The sequence below is a fragment of the Pogoniulus pusillus genome, chromosome 20 (genome assembly GCF_015220805.1).
Source record: "Pogoniulus pusillus isolate bPogPus1 chromosome 20, bPogPus1.pri, whole genome shotgun sequence".
NCBI classification, from domain to species: Eukaryota; Metazoa; Chordata; class Aves; order Piciformes; family Lybiidae; genus Pogoniulus; species Pogoniulus pusillus.
In genome coordinates, this window is record NC_087283.1 from 10,258,440 (window position 1) to 10,283,792 (window position 25,353).

At 58.3% G+C, this 25,353-nt stretch overlaps 1 protein-coding gene and 1 long non-coding RNA gene across 4 annotated transcripts in view; one reads left to right on the forward strand and one right to left on the reverse strand.

Moving 5' to 3' along the window:
• Positions 1-8,260: 8,260 nt before the first annotated feature.
• On the reverse strand, positions 8,261-15,053 carry LOC135184213 (uncharacterized). The gene is made up of 2 exons (XR_010305910.1): positions 14,335-15,053; positions 8,261-9,084 (listed from the first exon to the last, which is right to left on the reverse strand). It is a non-coding gene; the product is annotated as an uncharacterized LOC135184213 (long non-coding RNA).
• Positions 15,054-21,144: 6,091 nt separating this feature from the next.
• Positions 21,145-25,353, forward strand: part of ACSF3 (acyl-CoA synthetase family member 3) — a 73,440-nt gene continuing 69,231 nt past the window's right edge. Inside the window, exon 1 of one of the 3 annotated variants that reach the window (XM_064160132.1) lies at positions 21,145-21,245. The gene's annotated coding sequence lies outside the window, so the exon portion shown is untranslated. Of the gene's footprint in view, positions 21,246-21,271; positions 21,457-25,353 lie in introns of those variants that run through there. The other 2 variants (XM_064160131.1, XM_064160130.1) reach the window with 2 other exon arrangements.

Sequence of the window (25,353 nt, forward strand, 5' to 3'; positions counted from 1 at the left end):
CGAGTGGAGCATCCCAGACTTGGAGAGCCAGGATCTGCATTCCCAGACGATGGAATCTCCTCAGGAGGAGAAACTCAGGGCTTCCCCCCCTGAGTGGTGCTGGTTTCCCAGTGGTAGCAGGCAAAGCCCTAAAACTAGGGAGGAGTCTTCTCCAGAGCCCTAATTAGCCAAGGGCTCATTAGCAAGATGAGGAGGGGTTGAGCAATGGTTTGGGCAGCTGTTTCCCATCCTGCTTCATCTCCTCTGCTCCTGGCTCCATGCTGTGGGTGCTGAGATGCCACATGCCATGGCACTAATATTCTGCCCTGCTGGCCCTGTGCTGGAGGTACTGCTTGGTGACACTGCAGTGCTTTCAGGCAAGGGAGTTGGAGTGCTTGTGGGTCCCCAGCACCCTTCCCTGGGCCATCCTGTTGCCCCAGCACCCATAGGTGACAGAAGTAGCCCAGCAGAGGGCAAGATCTATCAGTGCCAGGAGCACCTTGGTATGGGAATGGATCCATGGATGTCATTCACATGGTGAGTCATCATAGGATGGACCAGGATGCATGGATGCTAAGAGTGTACCCTGGTACAGAGCAGGACCTGTGTGTGGTAGACACGTGACAGGGTCACTTTGGTAGCAGGATGGATCCATAGGTGAAGAGGTTGTTGTATGCAAACGGATCCATAGACGCCAGGCGTGTTGCAGGGTCACCCTGATATGGAGGGGGACCCATGGATGCCAGATGCATGACAGGGTCACTCTGGTGTGCAAATGGATCCATGGGTGCCAGACACACTGCAGGGTCACCTTGATATGGAGGGGGACCCATGGATGCCAGATGCTTGACAGGGTCACTCTGGTGTGATAATAGATCCATGGGTGCTAGGCACTTTGTAGGGGCACCTCAGTATGGAGCAGCACCTACGGGTGCCAGCCACATGACAAGGTGCAGCCCTGGTACAGAGCAGGACCGATGGGTGCCAGGCGCACGTCAAGGCCACCCTGGTGCAGGGGCCCTGTGCCAGGCGCCGGGCGCAGATGGAGCGTGTGGGTGCGCGGGGCAGTGCGGGGAGCGGGCGGGCGGCTGGCAGCGGCGCTCATTAGATGTGTATTATTCATCGGCAGCTTCTGTCGCCTGCCATCTGTTCCCGGCTGCGAGGCGGGCGGGTGGCAGCAGCCTGACGGGGCTGCCACGGCCCCACTCCTGCTGTCACACCTGGGCTGGCACCCACACGGCGACTGGGTGGGCTGCGGGATGGTCTCGGTGCCACCCCGGCCCAGGGTGATGCTCCATGGGGTGGGCGGGCGCCTTCTGCCGCGCCATGGGGCACCACACAGGAATGGATCCTGCTGCGTTCTCCACAGCGTTCCTCGTGGGGCACCAGTTCGTTCCCTGCCTGTTTTCTTGGCGCTGGAGCAGGACCATCCCCTGACATCCCTCAGAGGAGCCCGTAAGGGCAACCCCTCCCCAGCTCCAGGGTCTGATACTGCCCCCCAGCTCACTGCAGGATGCTTGGCAGTTGGAGCCGATGATCCTAGAGGTCTTTTCCACCAAAACAAGTCTGTGATTCTACGAGCAGGAGCAGAGCCCAGCCCTGCCATCCACCTTAATTTTCATAGTGTAATTAATGGCAGGACAAGGGAGCTGAGGGTCTCAGCTCCATCCTCTCTGGGATAAGGAATGGGCTTCCCACTTGTGCTGTGTCACTGGGCACCTCTGACGGCAACAGCACCCTGGCAGAGGGTGGGAAAAGGGTCTTCACCCCCTCAATCATGTCATCAGTGTCATGGCCTGTGGCACACTCAGCGCTCAGAACCATGACCCCTTCCTGTCTGCTGTCCGAGCCCAGGGCTGTGCCATGCGCCCGTTCCTGCAGCAGGATGGGTGCAGCCAAGTTCATCCTGCACCTTCATCCCCCAACCTTTTAAGTAGACCCCTTGACGAACGACGTGAGGAGAGCACGGCATCCCCGTGGGCTCTCCAGTGGGCTGCCCGTGCCCAAAGCGAGCTCCCAGCGCGGGGGACGGGCTTCATCCCTCTGTCACCTCCCCGGTGCCGCCCCCATTTCTGTCCCTCGGCTGCATCCCGCGGCTCAAGCGGGAGGACTGGAGCTCTTGCCAGGCCAGGAGCTTGCTGCTCTAAATTGGCAATTGCCAGGTTTTAATTACTCGACAGCCAAATGACCTTTTGCATCTGCCAGCGAGGCCATGAGACACTGCCCTGAGCAGGAGCAGACGTGCAGCAGGGGACAAGAGGGGGCTGCCACAGCTACTAGCTTTGCCCAGGCCTGTGGGTGACAGGGACAAGGACAGGGGATGTCACTCCAGAGGCTGAGCACTGGGACCCCAGACCTCCCACGTCCCCAGCTCTCCCATCCTGTGGCAGGCAGGACATGGAGGGGCAAAGGGCCAGACTCAGAATCTGGTGTGAAGAGCTGGGGAGCGTGGCTGGAGTGCATGGATGAAAGCAGGGCCAGGATCCCCTCGCTGTCCCAGGGGCAAGATGGGTACCTCTTGGCCATGACTGATCCTGTCTCAGGACAGAACATCCCCGGGACAGAGTCGTTCCCTGTGGCCCCAGCACGATGCAGGATCCTTGGGGCAGAGCCGTTACCAGAGGACTCAGTACGGTGAAATACCTCCAGGGCAGAGCTGGCACCCTGAGCTCCAGCCTGGCACAGGGTGCACCGGGTGGCCTTGCACATGTAGGGTCCCTGCCACCCTTTCGTCCTCCCTGAGCAGCCTCATGTTTCCATTTTCCCTTTTCTCCTGGAAATAAACCCAGCCTTTAACAAGGCAGAGCCTCCACTGCTGCTGGCATCTCCCCATGCTGTGTGGCTCAGCAGAGGCCAAGAGCAGCACCTGAAGTGGGCACAGCCCCCATTTGCCCCTCATTCCTCACGCTCCTGCTCACTGCCAGCCTTCTCCTCTGCTTTCCATGGCACAGAGCCCTTCTCCTGGCGATAATTACTGCAAAGTTCAGTGCTGAGAGAGACTGGGGGGGGGGGTATGGAGGGATGTATTAAAATGCATGTGCACAGCTTGGGTCTTGCAGCAGATGTTGGCATAATTAGAGAGGAAAAAATTATGAAATTAATTTGTGGTTCAATGTAAATTTTGGCACGGGGGGGGGGGGGAAGAAAGCATGGTCCCACTTGCCTCCTGTGGGCTCCCTCACTCGTGCTGGGATTGTACCGGGGGGCCTAGGGGACCAACAAGCCTGGAGAGGGAGACAAAGGTGACAGGTAAAGTCTGGACTTAGAGGTGATGATGTTTGGCAGTGTGGCCTCTGAGTTCCATCACAATGGAGGCTTGAAGAGGTGGGCTGGAAAAAGAGGACATGTCATAGAGTCGTGGACTCAGCCTGGTTTGGGTGGGAAGGGACTTCTAAAGCTCACCTTGTCCAACTCTCCTGCAGTCAGCAGGGATATCTGGAAGGTTGCTCAGAGCTCCAAACAACTTAGCCTGGAATGGTCTCAGGTATGGAGCATCTACCACCTCTCTGGGCAACCTGTGACAGGGTCTCCTCGCCCTCAGTGGAAAGAATTTCTTGAGTCTACCCAGTCCAGATTTTCCTCCTGCTCAAAAGTCTGGCAACATCTTTCCTATGGGCCCCTTGAAGAACTGGAAGGCCACAAGAAGGTCTCTCTGGAGCCTTCTCCAGAGAGAAGGCTTTTTCTCTCTGAAAAAAACCCCAATCCTCTCAGCCTGTCCTCACAGCAGAGGGGTTGAAGCCCTCAAATCATTGTCGTGGCCCCCATGGCTTGTTTTTGTCTCCATGGCACACACCTGCTGGCAGACCACATTGTCTTTGGGAGGAAACATCAAAGAGCAAAGTGCAGCAGTGCCCACGGGTCAATATTTCTGTTGTGGCTCCCACAAATTTGGTGTCCCAACTGACTTGAGGAACCCTTCCTCTTGGTGGGGAGAGGATTGAGCCATTCAAGAATTATTCTTCTATTCATGGTGGTGGCATTTCCAGAGCTGTGCTGGAGTAAGAGGCCAGCAGCAGCCAGGCAGAGCTTCCCTGCATGGCTTTTCCCATCTCCTCTTCCTTCGGGAGCTGGAGAGGGAAGAATATCCTCCACCTCCCCCGCCACACACACTCCAGCCCCCGGGGAGGGGGCACAGGTTCAGGTTAATGCACCCATTGATCGGCAGCAGCCCCTGGTTATGGCTGCTCTGCGCCGCGATGCTCCGGTGCCTGCTCTGCCGCTGCCGGTGTGTGATGATGGATGGTCTGTCTCTGGCTGGGGGCAACACCCCCTCCTGCCCAGCAAAGCAGGGCCAGCACTGGGGGCTGCGACTGCACTCGCCTGGCTGGTGTGAGGAGAAAGAAGGGGGGGGTGGGGGTGTGTTTGAACTAGATTTCATGTCCCTGCCACTTGTGTTTATTTGCAGAACTGGGGGGGAGGGGGGGGTGTGTGTCCCTGAATTTGTGCTTCTGTAGGAGAAGGAGGACTGCAAAAGTAAGGATGAACCATCCCTGGGGCCTGGGGAAGCTGCTGTCCAACTGAGAACTCCCAAAATGTCAATGTGCCCCCAAAGCACAGCCCCAGGCTGGAGCAGGCAGCAAGGCCACACGGTATGACCTCGAGCACTACTGGGGTCCTGGTGCTTGTACCCCCTTTGCCCTCCCCATCTCGTTCCCTGGGGAAGTCCAAACTGGTGGGACTCCAGGGAGGGGGGTGAGCAGCTCCCAAGGATGCCAGGCCCTGGCTGAAGTCACCATGTCCCTTCCCTCCTTTTCCTTAGCCTCTTCACCAGGGCTGGTCCTGCAGCCTGAGCATCATTCACACGTCCCGGTTAATCAGGGCAATGAGTGGAGGCACTGCTGGGACTCGACCAAGCAGCGCTGTTGGTGTTGGCAGGCTGGGCACGGTGGAGTGGGCGAGGGGGGCTCCCTGTGGCACCCTTACTGGGGCCACTGGGCAGTATGACAATGCTCTGGGTGGGAAGAAGTGGGATGAGGAGAGCCCAGCAACAAACATGCCCCCCCCCCATCCCAATGGCCCCTTCCCATAGTGCTGAGCTGAATGGGCATGGCAGCCCATGGGCACCGCGGGCACTGTGGGCACGGGCTCATGCCCGTGTGCTCCTGGTGTGACTCCATCTGGCCCCATCTGCTCCCAGTCGGGCTTGGCGGGTCCAAATGTGGGTCGTGGCGGGCACGGGTGACACACCGTGGTGTGGCCAGGGAGCAGCTGATCCTCTCCCCTTGGGCTGTGCGGGGTCGTGCTGCCGGCCGGGATTACCCAGCTGCTGCCAAGCTGGCACAGGGACCGTCTCCTCCGAAAGGTTCCCTTCCAGGGGATTAGGGATAATGCATCTGGAGCAGCGCTCGCTCATCCAGGTTTGTGATTTATCTGAAAATCAAATTCCAGTAATCTCGCTTGCCATCTGGCCCCCGCGGACACGCCACCAGCCCCAGCTCCGGCTGGGAGGCAGCTGGGAAGGTCGGGCTGCGAGGTTCTGCCTCCCTGCGCACCGTCCCTCAGCTGCTGCGGCGAGGGGAGAGAAGGCTGCGGGGCTCCCAGGGGCGGTGTGCGGCACGATCAGCGGAAGATGCCCCAAGGGAGACTTTTTGGGATGGTGAGAGACGCACGTGGGCGTGGGCAGGATCAGCCCCTCACCGGGATGCTCCAACGCCCGTGTCCCCACACAGCCGTGGATGCTGGGTGCGGACAGGACCCAGATTGCTCAGCCCCTCCCAGAGATGCTCTGATGTCCCTGTGGCCTCACACGGCCGTGCGTGTCAGGATGCAGGCAGGACTCAGAGTCCTCAGTCGCCAGCCAGGACACTCTGATGTTCCTTTGTTCCCCACACATCCATGGATGTTGGGAAGGGGGGGTGGGGGGGCGGAGGGGGGCAGAGGGCGAGGAAGGGACGGGACGACGACGACGACGACAGGACAGGCAGAGCACCCAGAAAGCTCAGCTTCTCACAGGGATGCTCCAATGTCCCTGTGTCCCCACACATCCATGGATGCGGGCAGTTCAGTCCTCTGCCAGGATGCTCTGATGATCCTTTGTCCCCACACAGCCATGGATGCCAGGATGCAAGGAGGATCCTGACAGTTCATCCCCTTCACGGAGATGCTCCAAAGTCTCTATGTCCCCACACATCTGCGGGTGCTGGGTGAGGGTAAGACCCTGGCAGGCTGGTCCCTGGCGGGGACGTGGCCAGAATGACGGGAAGAAAGCGGGGACACACTGCCAGCAGGGATGTCCCAGGCTCCAGCAGGAAAGGCAGCAGGCGGCAGGCTCTATCCTTTTCCCTGACAGGGAGACCACAGGCAGCAGAACAGCCCGGAGGGGCTGGGGTCCCCAGCTCTCCCCTCCCCTCATTCCCAGCTCATTAAGGCTCTCCCATTATTCTGACATTTGTGCACGTCACGTACCGGGAAGAAGTAATTTACTTAGAAGAAATTAAAAGTTCATTTTAATTGAGCGCACACTGCAGTATGCAAATGCGGGGCGCATTATGTACACTGATGCAGAGACAAAGGCTGTAATCAACTGTTAACCCTTCCTCAGCCGGCCCCACGCACCACAAACCCCCAAGCCCACATTCCCAGCGTCCCTCAACCACGCAGCTCCAAAATCTGGCATCACACTGAAGGATAAACCCCTTGGGATAAATCCCAGTTGGGGATATGGGAGCCAGAGTGGGATGCTAGTGAGGGAGGGTGTTTCCTAAACGGCTGGGATGCCTCCAAGCCAATGACATGAGATGGATGGTTGGTGTAGGGGGTGGTTTGGGGGGGGGGGGATTAACTGTTTTGGGGAGCCTAGGTGAGATGGGGATGGGGGTCTAAAGGTCAAAATAAGGCTCGTTGCACCTGTGACCACCCTCAAATCCAGCTTGGCTGCATCTGAGCATGGTCACAGGTGTGACAAGCCCACAAATCATCCCTTGCTCGGGACTTTTTGGTGCATTTTGGGGTGGGGGTGGTGTTCTCCTTGTTTTTAAGGTGTTTTGTTGTTGGGTTTTTTTTTACTACCTGCCAGACCTGAGATGTTTTTAAAGGCAGTGCAAACGGAACTGGTTCACAGATGCGAGCTGACAGCCCCGCTGCAGGAGACAGACAAATTACCTCCAATCTCAGCTTAGGATGCCCCCAGACTCCCAAACAAAGGGAGATGGAGGCATGGGTGTGTGTAGTGAGCTGTCAGTGCTCAGTGAGGCTGCCCACCCCAATCCATGGGTGCTGTGTGGATGCATGGGGATCCCGTGCACACCCCATTGCCAAGGGCTGTTGGATGCGGCACGTGTGAGCATTTGACATCATGCTATGGGTGGGTGATACTGAAAAGCAAAGGGGGATGAGGGGATGGAGCTGTCACCTTGGAGAGGACATTCTGAGAGTGACAGGATGCTCTTTGCATGGACCCAGGGTGAGTAGATGCCATTTGGGTGTCCCCATGATTGGCATTGTGCTAGCTTTGCCAAGGATGCCAGGGACAGGTACAGGAGAGAGGAGAGAGATCCAAAATGGAGGGGACAGACTCAGAATGGCAGGTACAGACCTGGGGCGGGGGGGGGGTACAGATCCAGAGAGGTGGGTACAGACCCAGGGTGATGGGCACAGATCCAGGGTAGCTGGGACAGACTCAGGATGGTGGGAACAGACCCAGAATGGTGAAGACAGATCCACAATTGCAGGGACAGATCCAGGATAGTGGGGACGGACTCAAGCCGTCAGGGACCGATCCAGGATGGAACCCTGACACCCTATTTTGTGTGACAATGGCAGTTTTCCCCCCAGGGCCACATGGGCAGGAGGCTTGGGTGTACCTTAGAGCTTGTGCCTTCACATCAACCATGCTTTGCCTGCCCTGCACTCCTAGGAGGTGGACCCCAGTCCCTGCAGTGCGCTGCCAGCAGCACGGGCAGCCAGGGTGGTCCGGACGGCCGCGGGTGCCGTGGGGAGGATTTAATTGCTGTGGTGTAACCTTTGTGTCCCAGCCCACGTGCCGGCCGGGCGCTTGGCTCTGCAGCTCCAGATGGCACCCGGGGAAAGAGTTAAGTCCGCTGTGATCAACAGCAAGAAGCAAGTGGTAAACAGTTTTTCTCTCCCTCTGCTAAATTAATATGCAAATTCCACCCCCCCTCCTCCCTTCTTCCCTTGCCGCCCCCCCCCCTCCCCCCTCCCCCTCTTGCTCCTGCTTCGAAATTAGCGAGGTAGAATGCTTGGGCTAATTATGCATTCAAACGAGCAGGCTTCGTTAATGTGGCACTAAGAGGAGCCTGAAAATGATTGTGAGACGATGAAATTGAAATTGGAGCACGGCACTTCTAATGCATCTGGAGTCACTCTTGCATGCCCTGGCAGATGTAACCTGGCAGTGACCGGCAGCCCCGTCACCCTGCCTGTGCCTGGGCACCCGTGGCACCCACGGTACCCCGCAGCAGCACCCCACAGCGTCCTCATCCCCTTCCAAAACCAACCAGGTTATAGGACTTCCCAGCCCAGGGGTGGAGGAATGGGATGGCCCCGTGCTGTGAAGAAAAGCCCTGTGCACCCACAGCTCCCAGTCTGGGGTGGTGATGGAGCAGTCACCCTGGGGCATCGTGAGGACTGATGGTGCTCCAGATCTTGGCACATCACTTGGTGGGTCCATGTAGATTCTCCTGAGCAATGCCACCATCTCTCATGGTCCAGAGCATGGCTGGGAGCATATCTCACCTCCCTTGGCCAAATCCTGACCAACATCCCAGTGTGTCTGGTGAAGCTCCACGTTTGCAGGTCTTTGGATGCATAAACCTGCAGATGAATAAACCTTTTCCTTCACCAGGACACATTCCTTGGGAATGATGAGACCTGTCAGTCACAGCATGGTGACAGGGCCCAGGGGTCCAGTTTGCATTGCAATGTCCCAGCAGTTTCGGTGCCGAGCAGTTGGTGCATCCCAGCAAGGACCAATCCAGAGGCACATCCACATCACGAGTTCCACAGCACAGCCAGGCATGAAACTCCCCACCAGGACTGTCCCACAATGGGGCTGGGTTGCACAGTGGCATCCAGGGCCAGGTTGGGTGCTGCTCCATCTGTCATGGCCTCATCCCTTGATGGAGATGGCACCAACAGGGCTGGAATCTGCAAGGGAAAAAGCAGGAGAAAAGCTTAAGGGTGACAAGGCAAATGGGGAGATGTCTTAATGGGTGAGTGGGGAGATGTTTGATAGGTTGGGCTGGATGACCTTGGAGGTCTCTTCCAACCTGGTTGATTCTATGATTCTATGTTTTGAGTGGGGAGATGTTTCAAGTGGGGAGACGTTTTAAGTGAAGAGATGCTTTAAGTGGGGAGATGTTTTGGGTGGGGAGATGTTTTAAGTGGGGAGATGGTTTGAGTGGGGAGATGGTTTTAAGCGGGAGGATGCTTTGAATGAGGAGATATTTTACAGTGGGAATAAGTGGCCATGGGCTGCGATGGACACACAGGATGATGAAGAACTCATGGGGAAACATCTCAGGATGTCACCAGCCCTGCTTTCCACTGGGCTACCTGCTCACTGCTGTCTCCACGGGCTTGGGTTCCACCACACAAAGTGTACCCCAAATTTCTCATGAGACCCAGCAGCACCGTGGCCACAGCCAGCTCTGCAGTCCTGACGTGGCAGCAGCAGTGGGACCAGCCAAACTGACTCCCCCACAGCTCCTCCAGGCAGCAGAGATGGATGTGGTGTTAAATATTCATCAGAGGCGTGGATTTTACTGGAAGCACCCATTAAGGGGTAATGGCCACTCTGCAGCGTGCTCCCGGTAGCCGCAGCACGCCGTGGTGCGAGGAAGGCGGCAGGGAAGGGAGAGGGAAGCGGCGCAGGAGGCGGAGGAGCCCTGAGCTGCACTGCTAGAAATCAGTGAGGACCTGCAGACCTTGGGAGCTCAACCATCAGGAATAAATAGAAGGAGTAAACAGACATAGAGGTGAAGAGCCCCAAGAAAGGAGGGGAAGGAATAGGGGAGCAGCAGGCATGTAGGCCCTGGAGTACACAGATCCTTGGAGTGGGCTGGGAGGCAATGGCATGGTTTAATCCAGAGGGATGCTGAACACCCTGAAGGGATGTAAAGCATCCCAGAGGGATGTTGAACACTCTCGAGGGATGCTGGACATCCCAGAGGGTTGCTGGACATCCCAGAGGGTTTCTGAGCACTCTGGAGCAATATCAGACATCCTAGAGGGACGCTAAGTACCCTGATGCCATGTGGATAATCCCAGAATGATGATGAGCACCCAGGACATCTCTGATGGATGGACCCTGGAGCCATACTGAGCATCTCAGAGGTATGGCAAGACCCTGGAGCAGTGCTGGATCTCACAGAGGGATACTGATCATCCTGGAACTGTGTCAGATATCCCAGGGGGTTGCTGATCATCTTGATACTGTGTTGGACATCCCAGAGGGATGCTGAGAATCCTGAAGCCATACTGAACATCTCAGAGGGATGCTGAGAACCCTGGAGCAGTGCTGGACATCCCAGAGGGATGCTGTTCATCCTGGAACCGTGTTAGACATCCTAGAGGGATGCTGAATGCCCTGGAGCAGCGCTGGACATCCCAGAAGAATGCTGAGCACCCTGGAGGCACGTCGAGCATCCCGTAGGCAAACTGAGCCCAGCACAAGCAGCCTCCCCATCGTATGCCCGGGCAAGGCTGTGCAGAGGACATCCCACGGGCACCAGGGACCCGCCGTGGCCAGCTCTGCTCGGCAGCGTGCCCCAGGGCCAGGGCTGGCAGGCGGAGGGGTCTGTTTTCCCCCCTCTCTCCGGCAATTTTCCCCCCTGACTATGATGCATAGCGGTGCTAATTCGGCACGTTGCCATTAATTCCAGCACAGCTGCCGCTCTCTCCCTCAAGGCATTTCGCTAATACTCGGCTTCAGAGCCTCTCAGCAAATTAACATCATTTGTTCTGCAGAACATGTTTTATTCCTACCCTCCCTGCATAGCTTATCGCTCAGCCAGAAATTCGGGGGGGTTGGGGGCCGGGGGGTGGGGGGGGGGGGTGATGCGGGAGGCAGCGCCGATGGGCACAGCCCCGCTCCCCGCCTCGCCGTGCCCATCCCCAGGCAGGCACAGGGAGAGCATGGCACAGTCTCCCTGTGCCACCTCATCGGAGCTGAAGCTGCCGGGTATTGTCTTCCAGTGCTGAGGTGGTGACATGAGGTGGGATGGTGGCAGGATGCTGGTTCAGTTAGCTGGCTGGCATCTCCTGCATGCCACCAGCCTGATGTCACACCTCAGTGCAGAGGAATGCTCCCGTGTTTACAGACACTTACGGTGGTGACAAAAGGTCTCAAAAGAAGCGCAGCACCTAGAGAAGGAATCCCCAAGAGGTGACTGGGGCACAGATGTGTTTGCTTGTCCCCAGCTGGCACAGTAATCTTGTGCCCCAGCGCCCTCCTACTGCCCACCATAGCCACTCCACACTCATCCTGCCCTCCTTGGGTTCTTGCTCTGGCTGATGAATGCTTCTGGAGTTTTGGTGGCTCATCTCTGGGCAACAGGGAGGAAGAAGAAGGCGTGCTGGGCCCCCACAGCCTTGCTGAGTGGGTGGCTGTGGGCAAAGGGAACCTGACTCTCAGCTCTCCTGGTCACAGGGCCAGGCTGGAGCTTGCAGGGCATGACACTGGAGGGTGCCAGGATCCTCTGGCAGCAACAGAGGGCTGCAGCAAAGCATGTCCCCCATGGCCCTTGGTGTTGAGCACCCCAGGATGTGTTGGATGCAAGTTGGGCAGGGAAGCATGATCTGGGCAGGGTGTCGTAAGCTGGGCTGGAGGGTGTCATGAGCAGGGCAGAGTGTCACAATTCAGGCAGGGTGTCACAAGCTGGGTCGGGTGACGGAAGACATGAAGGCTGCCACAGTCTGGGCAGATTGTCATGAGCTGGACTGGGTGTCATGAGCTGATCAGGGTGTCATAAGCTGGTCAGGCTGTCATGAGCTGGGCAGAGTGTCACGATCCAGGTGGGATGTCACGATCTGGGCAAGGTGTCACAATATAGGCAGTGTGACATGATACAGGCAAGAGGCTCATGAACCAGACAAGGGCATCACAAGCTGGTCAGGGTGCCACGAACTGGGCAGTGCCACAGTCCAGGCAGGGTGTCATGATCCAGGCAGGGTGCGACAAGCTGGGCAGGGTGTCACAAACTGGGCAGAGTGTCACAATCCAGGCAGGGTGTCACAAGCTGGGCAGGGTGTCCTGCCTGCCACCCCACAACGCCCAGCCCCCTCCAGCAGTAATTTCAGGTCTTTCACTTTGATTAAGGTTATTTAAGCTTTTTACCGAAACATAAAACCTGATTGTTTGCATAAACAACCTAATTGGATTATACTGCACAGCATCCCTAATGCCGCGGGCTGGCTGCGAGCCGGCGGCAGCGCAGGGGTCGTGCTGGCACGCCGGGGCTTCTGGCACTGCCATCCCCAGGGTGGCTTTGGCACGGGGTGGCTGACACCCCTCCGCGCCCCGTGCACCCACCCAGAGAAGGATCCTGCCCTGGGGTGGGTGAGGGCGTCCCCGGCACGTGGGTCTTGGAGGTGCCTCATCTCAAAGGAGAGAGGGGGCGAAGAGGAAGAGGAAGGAGGAGTGGTGGAAAGGGGCCGAGCGGGAAGCAGGGGCCCCGGGTGGGTGGCTTTGCAGGAATGCTGCCTGCGCAGCGTTTCCAGGGCTGGGAGCTGCAGAAGGCTTTCATGGCAAAAGGCGGAGAGGCTCCATGAATATTTCATTAGGAAAGCAATGTGGTGTGCTGCAGAGAACATCTGGCTGGAGTCCCTGGAGACCTCTGCCTTGTGCAGGAAGCAGGAACTGTGAAATATGGAGGAAAACGAGGGAGAGGGGGAGATGGGGGGAGCATCCCGTGGTGTGGGGGCTGTTCCTGACCCACTCCAGCGCTGCCACTGGTAGCATAGGGCAGGCAAGAGGGCTTCATGCTCCTGTGAACGGTGGTCCTGGGGGGGGGTTGGATGAGGTTGAGAGGCTGTGTCGGTGCCATCCAGATGCTGGAGGGACCTCTCCTGATCCTTTCTCCATGGGATGTTTTGAGGATGCAGCTGCAGCGTGGTCTGTCCCTAGCAAGCAGGGTGCTGCATTTAATCCCAATATCCAACACAGCAATGGGCAGAGCTGCTCCTCCAGCTTGGAATCGCAACGTGTGGGGTGGCTGTGGGGTGGCCTGGCATGGACCAGCCTGGCCAGTGATGGTTGAGCATGGAATGGGACGAGATGGGACAGGATGGCTTCTCTTGCCTCACTCCACATCTCTCCCAGGGAGACGTTGGTGCCCTCAAAGCTGGATGCTGCGGCATCACCAGGACTGATCCCCTGTCCCTGTTCCTACAGGCAGCGGGTGCTGGGGTCAGGGACCCCGAGGTCCTGGTGGTGTTGGTGCGGAAAGGACACCCTTGGGCACAGAGGTGCTGCTGGGCACACAGCAGGTCCTTCAAGTGTGCAAGAGTCAGGGTGGTGTGAGGGCTCAGCATTGTCAGTAACTTTGTTCCCTCCAGCCCAGTTTGGCACTCGGGGGCCCAGCTGGAGCCTTTACGTGGGTGCTGGAGGAGCTATGAGGCCATGGTGTTGCCAGCACAGCAGCCTTGGCTGCTGGCTGTGACGCTGCTCCTGCACCACAGGCCGGCAGTACACTCACCAACCCGGACCTGTGCATGGCAGCATCTGTGCTGCCGGAGCAAGGTTCTGCCCCATGCCCCTCAGCCCCCACCCCGAAGGTACCAACACGCACCCTTAACCCCGTGTGGCACCCACCCACAGCCCTGCGGCCAGCAGCCCATGGCTCTGACTCCTGCACCGTGCAGCTTGTGGCCACGGCACCACGAACTTCCCAGGTCCTGTGTCCTCCTCTTCCCTCCTCCTCCAGAGCGGCGTTGGGTGATCTCTGCCCACCCTCTCCTTCTCCTCTATCCCTGTGTTAGCCCCAGTCTGGGAGCAGGGAATGGTTCCTGCGTGCCAGCTAGCAGGACTTTGGCTCGCACTCTCCCTGCTCCACCGCGGCCACTCCGGCAGCTCCCGGCACCGCCGCTGCCGGCAGACAAAGCCCAACCAGACAAAGCCAAACCTCCCTCACTGGCCCCTGCCTGCGTGGCCGGGAGATGGCAAATCACTCTTTGTGGCCACCGGCCGAGCCCGGCAGGCACCCCAGGCTCTCGCCTGCCCATACCAGGGCCAACAAAGAACTGGCAGTGCCATGGGACAGGCCACAATCAGGAGCGCTCTGGGACAGCCAGGGAGGCCCCGGGCAGCCTGCGCAGGGCTGAGCCAGCCGTGCGGGGCTGCGGAGCCCTGGCAGCAGACACATGCACGCACACAGCCTTTGAAACGAAGGCAAATACCTCAGTCCTCGCCGGCTCCACCGTCTGCTCCCCGTCCTGCCTCGACCACGCTGTGCTTCTGCCGTGCTGCCCGTCCTCCATGCATCCCACGCCGGGATGGGCTGCCAGACCCTCCTCTCTGCTGCGGCGGGTTTTGGCCCCGTGCTGCCTGCTGGCGTTTTGGCAGCCTCGCCGCTCCAGCGATGGCATGTGTCCATTAGTGTTTTTTTTCCTCTCTCCCTTTCACAATCCGTCCTCCCCAGCCTTCTCCGACGGTGCCTCCGGAGCCGCCTGTGGTGCCAGCTCGCTGGGAAATTGGCAGCGAGCGTGGCGCAGGGATCCTCCCGCAGCTGACAGAGCCCTGCCAGGCGCAGGCAGCCCTTCTGCCAGCCACCAGCCTTGGCACGAGGGGACGGGGGGCTGCGGGGGGCTGCCGATGCTTGGCAAGCCCATCCCCGGCACCGCGCGCCCCAGCCACCGCTGCGGCTCCGCTGCCAAGAGCCAAACGGGGGGGAGAAACAGGGGAAAACGGCAGAGAGAGGAGCTGGTTTCGCCATGCCCGGTGGCCAGGGAGTCTTCCCTTTGCTGAGGCCAGCTGGGTGATGTCCTTGTCCCTTGGTGGAGAGCACTGGAGCCTGGCCACAGTGCCTGCATCGCATGGAGAGGCTCAGTGTCGCCTGTCTCTACTGATGCCCCCAGCTCAGCCAGAAAAGCCCATCCAAGGTTTGGCAAGTGCCAACGGAACCCGGCTCGGCGATGCTGTGTGGCGAGCACGGCTCCCACAGACACACCTCTTACCCAGCATCCGTCTGCCGTGGAGGGGGGTCCGGGAAATTGGGAAAGGGAGAGTGGAGGAGGGACTTCTGGTGATGGGTGGGTGGCTTTGGGGTCCCTTCTAGCCATGTGTCACTCTACATGGCCACCTTGGCCTTGCGCAACATGGTGTCCCTGCTCTGTGCCAATATCCTGGAGCAGTTGTGCCATGGCTCCACCCAGGTCAGCCACCAGGGTTGCAACCATCCCTGCCTCTCCAGTTTCCCTTCCTCAAATTCCTGCTCTCAGTGTTCTTTTGAAGGGACGAGTGGTAGTGTGGTGTGAGCATCTACAATAGTCCCAGCGCTCCCAACGCCGATGCCCCAGGAAGCTTCCCAAGGCTGAGGGACGCTGTTGGGAAGAACCAGGCAGGAGGCAGGGGACAGATTGGCAGCCCTCAACCAGCTCAGCATCCCGCTCGGCTTCACCCAAAGTAAGTCATTTATTGAGAATCATGTTTGCTGTGAGCTGCAAAGGTGCTAGGAAGGCAGCACTGCCCTTGTCCCAGCCCTGTGGCACAGCCTGGTGGGACAGAGCACCGGGACCACCGATGAGGGTACTGGCACACAGAGCCAGTTTGCCATCACCATGTGACGTGTTTGCCTCCTAGCTGGGGACAGGATCACAGGATCACAGAGTGTTAGGAGCTGGAAGGGACCCAAGGAGATCATCGAGTCCAAACCCCCTGCCAGAGCAGGACAATCCTACCTAACACAGATCACAGAGGAACACATCCAGACACGCCTGGAAAGGCTCCAGAGAAGGAGACCACACAACCTCTCTGGGGAGCCTGCTGCAGTGTCTTTAAGGCGGTTGGCAGAGACACCAGCAACCTTCCCTGAGGCAGGATGGAGCCACGTGTGGGTCCCATCAGCCCCATCCACAACTCCTGTGTCCCACTGTCATGGCACATCCCATCCTGAGAGCCACCAGCTGCGGACGCAGCAGCTGGGGGGACGGCGGCGACGATCCACGCGTCACGCAGCGCCCTGGGAGCCATCCCAGCATGCCCCTCTGCCAGTGTGCCCGCGTCCCCGTCCCCTGGCCTGCCCGTGCCACACGTGTGCCTGCCGTTGCCTCGAATAAGCAGCTAATCTCCATCAATCATAATTTGGAGCAATTATCATAATAGGGCCATTTTGCACTTATCCTCGCCACGTGACGCAGGAGGCACTTACAGCTCCACTTCACGCCGAGCGTCTCCGAGCTGCTCCTGTCCCCAGGGAGTCCCGATGGCAATCGTGTCCCCTGCAAACCCCTGGGGACAGGCCCATCCCCAGCCACCCCGGTGCGGGCAGCGGATGCTCATGCCAGGTGTGATGCAGGCATAGGAGGGGGTGACAGTGGGGCTTTGTTCCCTGGTTGGTGCCCTCCCGCCACCGCAGCAGCAGCACAGGGGTTAAAGCCCAAAACAGGGACACTTAATCCGGTTTCTCTCACCATATGGCCTCTGGGTTGTGCCGAAGATGCCATGTGGCAGGGGGCACGGCCAGCAGCCCAGGCTCTGACCCTCCCTGGCCAGCCAACAGGGAGCAGATTATGGGGAGGGGGGGGGGATGCTGGGAGGCGATGAGGCACGAGGGCTGCGGGTGGGAGATTAGGAGTTGGCAGATGGATGGAGATCAAACATTTCACTCCACCTTGTTTACTACTCCCTCCTTGGCTGAGGCTGGGGACCCCAGCATGGGATCTGGCTCTGTCCCACCTTGGGCTGGAGCAGGATGAGGTTAGGGATGTAGTGCCCACAGCCTTGGGGTGTCTCAGCAGGGATGGATGGACTCCCACTTCCATATAGAAGCATAGACTTGTTGAAGCTAGTAGGGACTTTGAGATCATCAAGTCCTACTGCTTGCCCAGAGCTCACAACCCTACCACTAGTGCTAAACTACTACCACTACACCATGTCCCAAAGCACCACATCCTAAATGTCTTCTCAATACCTCCAGGGGTGGTGACTCCACCACCTCCCTTGGCAGCCTGCTCCAATGCCTGGGCAGACTTTCAATAAGGACATTTTTCTTCCATCCTCACCCTAAGCAGCACCACAGCAGCATCCCTTAGTGCTCCCATGCCATACCCACCACAAAGCACTGGGTTGGAGCTGAGGTGCTCACAAGCTCCCAGTAACCCAGGGGTGTTTGTGGTGTTTACACCAGCCTAGTAATTACTTTCCCTTTCCCCCCCCTTAATAAATACGGATGTTGCCACAAGTAAACTCTAATGTAATAAAAGCTTTCTGCTGGATCCATAATTAATCAGCAAGCTGCCTAAGGCCCGGGTGGGGGGGGCAAGCGGAAAACCCTCCCGCTGGCAAGAGCTGTGGGGCTCACACATGGCTGGGAAGGAGGTGAGAAGCCATGGTGCCAGCTTGGGGGACATCCCTGCACCTTGGGAACCATCAGCCTGGGGTTAGTGGCTCTGTGGGCAGGCAGGGCTGTGGTGCACATGGATTTTGGGGTGTTTGGTTGCTCCATGATGCTGTAGGCACTGGATGGTTTGCTCCCAGCTGTGATGGCACATCTGGACTGACCCCTCTTTGATGTGGTGTCCCTGTTAGCCTGATACGGAGAGTGGAGCTGGGCTCCATATAGCCTTCCCCAGGCACCAAATGGTGGCATAAGGTGAGCTGGCACTGCTGTACTCCAGTCTCCCAGTACTAGTGATGGCCAGGGCTAGCTTGTCACCACTGAGGACCAGCTCAGCTCCCTCTGTCCCAGCAGTGGGGAGCTGCATGTGACCTTGGTAGCCCCCCGGATGGATGGTGGTGGCTGGGTCCAGCTCCTGGCCAGGTCTGAGGATTGTCTCCAGGGATGTGGCCAGCTCCAGATGGCTGGTGGCACCAGGTGCTGGGGGATGGGTGGCTTGGGGTGGACATCTGCCATACATGCAGCCAGCTGGCCCGGCAGCCTGCCATGGTCAGGGAGGGACCATGGTCCTATCACCCCGCCCCGTTGGGGGCCTCTGCACACCCCGCAGGGGCTGCAGAGTCACAGAGGAGGATCTTGCCTGGTCCCTGTCACAGCCTTGTCCCTACCCTGTGTACATCATCCTTGGGCCACTGCATGGATGATGGCACTCAGCTGTCATCAGGGACCCCCTCCCTGTGGACAGGCACCCCTGCACCCCCCGGGGGGATTAATCCTGCAGCCTTCTGGGGCCAGGGCAGGCTGGTGACAGATGGCAAGTGCAAAAAGGAGAATGAAAGCAGTAGTGGCAGGGCTGGAGTGCGTGGTGGCAGGAGCTGGGCACATCTTCAGGGCAGCAAGTGGGCATGGGGCCTGCTGAAACCTTCAGTGAGGTGATGAATATCTGTGGGTGCTGGGGGCCAGCCAGGAGCTGCTGGGTGTGGGGGAGTGGTGCAAAGGGGAGGAAGCCATGCAGTGAGGAACCATGCAGTGTGGGAAGCAGATGTGCAGCAGAGTGGTGTGCAATGGAGCCATGTGAAACAGGGAGCTCCTGGGAAGATGTGCAACGGCAGGGAGCTGTGCAATGGAGAGCCATGCGACGGGGAGGTGTCAGATGGGGAGCTGTGCATTGGTATGGTGTGTCATGGGAGCTGTGCAACAGTGAGGCAGAGTGGAGAAGCAGCCATGCAGCAGACAGCTGTGCCATGAGGAGCCAGTGCCATAAGGAGCTGTGCCATGAGGAGCCGTGCAATGGGGAGCTGTGCCGTGAGGAGCCAGTGCCATAAGGAGCTGTGCCATGAGGAGCCATGCAATGGGGAGCTGTGCCATGAGGAGCTGTGCAATGGGAGCTGTGCAATGGGAGCTGTGCCATGAGGAGCCATGCAATGGGGAGCTGTGCTGTGAGGAACTGTGCAATGGGGAGCTGTGCTGTGAGGAGCTGTGCAATGGGGAGCTGTGCCATGAGGAGCCATGCAATGGGGAGCTGTGCTGTGAGGAACTGTGCAATGGGGAGCTGTGCTGTGAGGAACTGTGCAATGGGGAGCTGTGCTGTGAGGAGCTGTGCAACGGGGAGCTGTGCCATGAGGAGCCATGCAATGGGGAGCTGTGCCATGAGGAGCCATGCAATGGGGAGCTGTGCCATGAGGAGCTGTGCCATGAGGAGCTGTGCAATGGGGAGCTGTGCCATGAGGAGCTGTGCCATGAGGAGCTGTGCAATGGGGAGCTGTGCCATGAGGAGCCGTGCAATGGGGAGCTGTGCCATGAGGAGCTGTGCAATGGGGAGCTGTGCCATGAGGAGCTGTGCCATGAGGAGCTGTGCAATGGGAGCTGTGCAGCAAGCTATGGGGAGCTGTGCAGCAAGCTATGGGGAGCTGTGCAGCAAGCTATGGGGAGCTGTGCAGCAAGCTACGGGGAGCTGTGCAGCAAGCTATGGGGAGCTGTGCAGCAAGCTATGGGGAGCTGTGCAATGGGGAGCTGTGCAGCAAGCTATGGGGAGCTGTGCAATGGGGAGCTGTGCAGCAAGCTACGGGGAGCTGTGCAGCAAGCTATGGGGAGCTGTGCAATGGGGAGCTGTGCAGCAAGCTATGGGGAGCTGTGCAGCAAGCTATGGGGAGCTGTGCAGCAAGCTATGGGGAGCTGTGCAGCAAGCTATGGGGAGCTGTGCAGCAAGCTACGGGGAGCTGTGCAATGGGGAGCTGTGCAGCAAGCTACGGGGAGCTGTGCAGCAAGCTGGGCGGCTGGCGCAGGGCTGATGTGTGCCTGAGGCTGGGCTCCCATCCCCGTTTCCGCTCCCAGTGCCGCTGCGCCTCGCTGGGCTGCCGGGCGACAGCCCCCGGGTGGAAAAACACCTGAGGGAGGTGGGTGGGGGTCACCCCAGCCGCCCTGCTTCACGCACTGCTGCGCACAGCCAGATAAACAAGGCTCTGGTAGAGGAGTAAGCTGCAGGCTTGGGAGGGGACAGTCCAGGACAAACAGCACTGGAGAAGGGCTGGTGGATTTCATGGCACAAGGGCCACATCTCTCCATCCAAGGGGCTGCCCTGTTGCCCACGCTGTGGAGAGACCAGCAGCATCCCACCTCTAAGTTCAGCAGGGTCGTGCCCCATCCTGCCACAGCTACACCCTAGTGCCCATCACCCATGGGTGATGTCGTGTGCCAGGTCTTGCCAGAGACCCACCTATAAGAGAGTCTGGCTGCCCCCAGGCGTGTCCTGCGTGTGCCCCTTTGCTGCAGCAGTGGATGCAAATCCGCAGCAGGACCAACTGAAAACACCAAACCGGGCTGGGTTTCCGCTGGGCGCCAGAACGGGGCTGGTGTGGCCTGGCTGCGGTGCGCTGCAGCCCCTTTCTGGCTCCTTCCCGTCCTCGCCTGAGTCCTGCCTGGGGCTTGGGTTCTGCTTGGCCCAGGGGGCTGGATGCAGCCATTGGGCCAGGGAACATAGTTCAGTCGTGGCTGGGAAGTCCAGCTCGGCCACCATGTGCCACCACATGCCACCATGGCAACATCTAATGTCTGTGTGCCCAGGGGATGTCAGGATGTCCATAGGGATGTCTGTGTGTCCCTGGGATGTGTGTCCGTCCCTGGGATGTCTCTGTGACCACGACATGCCTGTGCACACATGGAGTGTCCGGATGTCCATAGGGATGTCCGTGTGTCCCTGGGATGTCTCTGTGACCACGACATGCCTGTGCACACATGGAGTGTCAGGATGTCCATAGGGATGTCCGTGTGTCCCTGGGATGTCTCTGTGACCACGACATGCCTGTGCACACGTGGAGTGTCCGGATGTCCATAGGGATGTCCGGATGTCCATAGGGATGTCCGGATGTCCCTGGGATGTCCCTGTGACCACGACATGCCTGTGCACACGCGGAGTGCGGGGATGCCCACGGCGTGTCTGCACACCCGGCGGTGTCTGCGTGTCCCTGGAGGGGCGGGCACGTTCTCAGAATGTCTGTCTGTCTATCTGGAGGGTGCCGTCTGTGTGTCCCAGGGATGTCTGTCTCCCCCACGCCGTGCCGCGGGCGCAGACCGCTCCTCAGCTGTGCCCGCAGCTCGACAAGCGCAGCGCCGAGCGGGCGGGGCGCGGCCCGAGCGCCGTAAAGCGGGCGCGGGCCGGTGCGGGCGGAACGGGCGGACGCGGATCGCGTGGGCCACGTTTCCGCCCGGGCTCGTCCGCCGCCGGACCGACACGCCGGTGCGCGGTGCCGCCAGGTGAGCGCCCGGCGGGGCCGCGGGAGGCAGCAGCGGGTGTGAGGGCGGCCGGGGCGCGTCCGGCTCGTCCCGCAAGCCGCGGAGAGCCGCGGGGCCGCTCCTCAGGCTCGGTGCTTCTCCCTCACGGGTCCAGCTGGCCTGAGGCGCAGGCGGAGGGTGCGCGTCGCTGCCGGGCGGGGACCGGGGGAGGCTCCCGGTGCTGTGGTTAACGGTGGGTTTAGCGAAAACGTAATGAGCATCCTCTCCCGGCAGGCTGGGCAGCAGCGGCGGGGCGAGGCGAGGCTGTCAGTCCGGCCCGTGGGTCGCGGGGCCTGGGCGCGTCAAGGTGGCTGCCCCGAGGGTGCCCCGGGGGAGGTTTCGGCGGGAGCTTAGGGCGCTTCTCTGCGCAGAAGGAGCGGTCAGGGCCTTGCAGCAGGCTGCCCCGGGAGCCTCTGCAGTCACCGTCCCTGAAGAGCTGCGAAAATCGCCAGGGGTATGGCCCTTAAGGACACAGTTTGGTGGCCGTGGTGGTGCTGGGACTTGGTGACCTTAGGAGGTCTTTTCCAGGCTTACCGAGTCTGAGGTGTGGCAGTGCCAGCTCCGGGCTCCAGCCTGGTGAGGCCCATGGTGGTGCTGGGAGTCACAGGGTGAGCAGTTCTCCAGCTGCTCCTCTGAGGTTTGAGGTGAGCAGGGTGAGGGACCCAGAGCTGGAGGATGGAGCCCTCGCCTGGGGCGGCAGGAGAGCAAAGCCCTTCCCTCCCGCAGGGTGTGGGGTCTGCACAGTTCTGTCTCCTGGCTTCCAGCTGTCACACGCCTTGGGGTGGCTCCTCAGGGCAGTGAAGGAACCAGAGCACAGGACTTGAGAGGAGCAGCTGAGGGAACCAGGTTGTACAGCCTGGAGAAAATGAAGCTGTGAGGAGACCTTGTGGCCCTCTGGCTCCCTGAAAGGAGGTTGGAGCCAGGTGTGAGGCAGTTTCTTCTTCCAAGGAACAAGCTCTAGGACAAGAAATGGCCACAAGTTCCACCAGGAAAGGTTTAGGTTGTACATGAGGACAATTTCTTCCCCTTGAGGGTTGTCAAGGCCTGACCCAGGCTGCCCAGGGCGTTGGTGGAGTTTCCATCCCTGGAGGAGTTTCAAAGCCATGTGGATGTGGTGCTGAGGGACATGGCTTAGTGATGACGTGGCAGTGCCTGGAGGTGTTCAAGGCCAGGTTGGATGAGGCTTTGAACGACCTGTTCTAGTGGGAGGTGTCCCTGCCTATGGCAGAGGGTTGGAACTGGGTGATCCTTGAGGTCCCTCCCAACCTGAACTGCTCTATGAGTCTATGCTCAGAGCTGTGTGAGGAGCAGCTCTTAGCTGTGCTGGCCTGGAGCACAGCGTGATCCTGGCATGTGGTTGCTCCCAATTAATGCCCTTTTAATGCCTGGGGTGTGGGTCAGAAGGAGGTGATTTGATTCAGATAGTGAATGAAGGGCCTGGAGCACATGGCCTAGGAGGAGCAGCTGAGGGGGCTGAGGTGGTTCAGTATAGAGAAGAGGAGGCTGAGGGGAGACCTCGTTGATCTCTACAGCTGCCTGAAGGGAGGTTGGAGTGAGGAGGAGGCAGCCTCTTCTCCTTGGTGTCAAGCAACAGGACAAGCTTTCAAGCTGTGCCAGGGGAGATTCAGGCTGCATGCTAGGAAATACTTCTTCACAGAGAAGGTTCTCGAGCGTTGGAATGGTCTGTGCAGGGCAGTGCTGGAGTTGCCATCCCTGGAGGTGTTTGTAGCTGTGTGTGGACCTGGCACTTAAGGACATGACCTTAGAACTGACCCTGAACTGGGTCGAAGGTTGGACTGGGGTGATCTTGGAGGCCTCTTCCACCAGATGTTTTCTGTGGCTCTGTGATGTTGACTCTGCAGTTTAATCTCCACAGAGAAATGGAACTATGTCACGCCAGCTTCGGTGGTGTGGCTTGCTTTGGAGGTTTTTTCCACCCTGCTGGTCTATGTCATGAGTGCACATGCTTACCTTGCTCTGCCTGGAAAGCATCTCTGCCCAGCCCAGATGTTTCCTCACTAAATCACAAGTTCGTTGTGCGGAAGCAGAAACTGAGGTCCTTATGCAAAAGCAAATCCGTGGTGAAGCTCTGAGGGCGAGTGGGAGAGGCTGTGGGGCTCACAGTGGTGCCTGTACAAACATAAACACTGAAGGCACTTGGTAGGTGCTGCCTGTGGATGTGTCTGAGCTGGCTTAGGTGCGTTCAGCTCATCCATGAGTAGGTGCCAGCTCCCTGGGTCTTTTTTGTTTTGGCTTCTCCCCACAGTAAGAAGCTGAGCTGGGAGGTTCTTTGGGTCGAGATGCTCCTCTAATAGGTCTTTATCACAACCTCTGTGCTCTTAGAGTGAGAAGTTGTCATCCTTTGGCTGTCTTCTCTTGTTGTAGTGTCTCTCTGGGGATACTCCAGTGGTGGTGGTTAATAGCAGCCATTAGGCTGTGCTGTGAATTCCTCTCTTGTCTTCCACAGCCCTGTTCCTCCCTCTCTGCTCTCTTGCTGGTGTCAATGGTGGTCTCTGCATGAAGAGGGTGCTTGTTCTTGCTGAGCTTCCAGCCAGAGCTGCAGGCTCTGTGCAGAGGGATTAGGGTTTTTCTGAGGCATCTTCTCAATCCTCAATTTATCACTTCTTCCTTTTGTCTCTGGTGTCTCAGTGGTCTCCCTTCTGAAGAGAGGGACTTCCCATAGACTCTGAGTCTCCTGTCTCCTCTTTATGTTCTTATAGGTTTGGCCCTATATGTTACCCTTTTCCCAGAGAGCTCTATTATTAAGCAAAGTTTTCCCTCTGAAAGGGGAGGATGATGAAAAGGAGAGTAGATGAGTTGCCTGGGGAGGTGGTCGAGTCACCGTCCCTGCAGGTGTTCAAGCAAAGACTGGATGAGGCACTTAGTGCCATGATCTGGTTGATTGGATAGGGCTGGGTTCTAGGTTGGGCTGGATGATCTTGGAGGTCTCTTCCAAGCTGTTTGATTCTGATTCTAAAGAGCAAACTTCTTGTCCTTTTCAGCAGTTAGCACAAAACCTTTGTTGCTAACTTCTCCTGTGAGCAGACAGGTTGATGTCATTGTGCTGTCTAAGCACAAAGGCAGAGTGTGCGACGTTTGTGCCAGCCTGTGGTCTTCCTGCCAAGCCTGTGCTGGTGCTGGTTCTTCTCCTTGCTCCCCCCTGGAGGTTTTCTCTGTTGAAGTGCCTCTGTGACTCATGCTGTTGCTGTAGTGGAGTGGTTAGGCTGGGTTATAGCTGTCCAGGTGGAGCCTGATGCTATGTTGGAGCTTATCTCAGTGCTCTGCCTGGCTCTGGGTGCTGCCACATCAGGACTTTGAGAGGTACCAAACCCAGAGGTCAGTGTGGGGGTCGTTGTGCTTCTCTGCTGCTGATGCTGGGTAAAACAGGTGCTTGGTGTAGACAAAACTCCTGGGGCTATCTAGGAGCTGTTAACCACTTGGTCTGTTGTGCTTAAGCAGTGTTTGTGATGGATAACCCATCAGGTGGGAGAGTTTGGGCACTTTTCTGTGCTTAGATGTGCTGCTGCTTGAAGAAATCATAGAATAGAATCATAAAGTAGTGCTGATTAGGAAAGACCTTTAATATCATTAAGTCCAACTGTTCTCTAACTCTGCCAAGTCTGGAGCTGAACTATGCCACTCAACTCCACATCTCTGCAGCTTTTAAACACCTAGGGATGGGGATTAGATCACCTCCCTGGACAGCCTCTTCCACTATTTGAGAACCCTGTCAGTGAGGAGTTTTCTTCTAATGTCCAACCTAAACTTCCTCTTGTGCAACTTGAGACCATTTCCTCTTGTCCTGTGGTTTGTTCCCTGTGAGAAGAGAGCTGTGGCTGTACATGGCTCCAATACCTCCTTTCAGAGAGTTGTAGAGAGCCAGGAGATCTCCCCTCAGCCTCTTTTTCTCCAGCTGAAGAACCCCAATTCCCTCAGCTGCTCCTCATAAGACTTCTGCTTTAGACTCCTCATCAGCTTCATTGTCCTTCTTTGTGGCTGCACCTTCTCAGGACTGCAGTGGCTTTCTTGAAAACCCAGGAAACAATTCTCCACTGGGCTAAGCCTTAGGAGGTTTGGATTTCATATCTAG